The sequence below is a fragment of the Cebus imitator genome, unplaced genomic scaffold, assembly GCF_001604975.1.
Source record: "Cebus imitator isolate Cc_AM_T3 unplaced genomic scaffold, Cebus_imitator-1.0 Scaffold159, whole genome shotgun sequence".
In the NCBI taxonomy this organism is placed as follows: Eukaryota; Metazoa; Chordata; class Mammalia; order Primates; family Cebidae; genus Cebus; species Cebus imitator.
The window spans coordinates 2,289,150-2,289,660 of record NW_016107474.1 but is presented as its reverse complement, the minus strand read 5'-3'; positions in this window follow the sequence as shown (position 1 = coordinate 2,289,660).

Sequence of the window (511 nt, the reverse complement as noted above, 5' to 3'; positions counted from 1 at the left end):
CAGCCTCCACTTCCCAGACTCAAGGGATCCTCCTGCCTCAGCCTCTTGAGTAGCTTGGATGACAGGCACCTGCACATATGCCCAGCTAATTTTTTAGCATCTTTAGTTGGGGGTTTTGCCATGTTGGCCAGGCAGGTCTTCAATTCCTGACCTTGTGATCCACCCACCTCAGCCTCCCAAAGTGCTGGGATTACAGGCATGAGCCACCACGCCTGGCCCTTTTCTTTGATTTTTATAGGGACAAGGTCTCAGTATGTTGTTCAGGCTGGTCTTGAACCCCTTGGCTCAAGCGATCCTCCTGCCTCAGCCTCCCAAAATGCTGGGATTACACATGTGAGCCAGCACACTCGGCCCACTTGCAGGATCTTTATTATTTTTATTTATTTTATTGATTTTTTTTGAGTTGGAGTCTCTCTGTCACCCAGGCTAGAGTGCAATGGCTCAATCTCAGCTCAATGCAACCTTCACCTCCTGGGTTCAAGCTATTCTCCTAACTCAGCCTCCCGAGCAG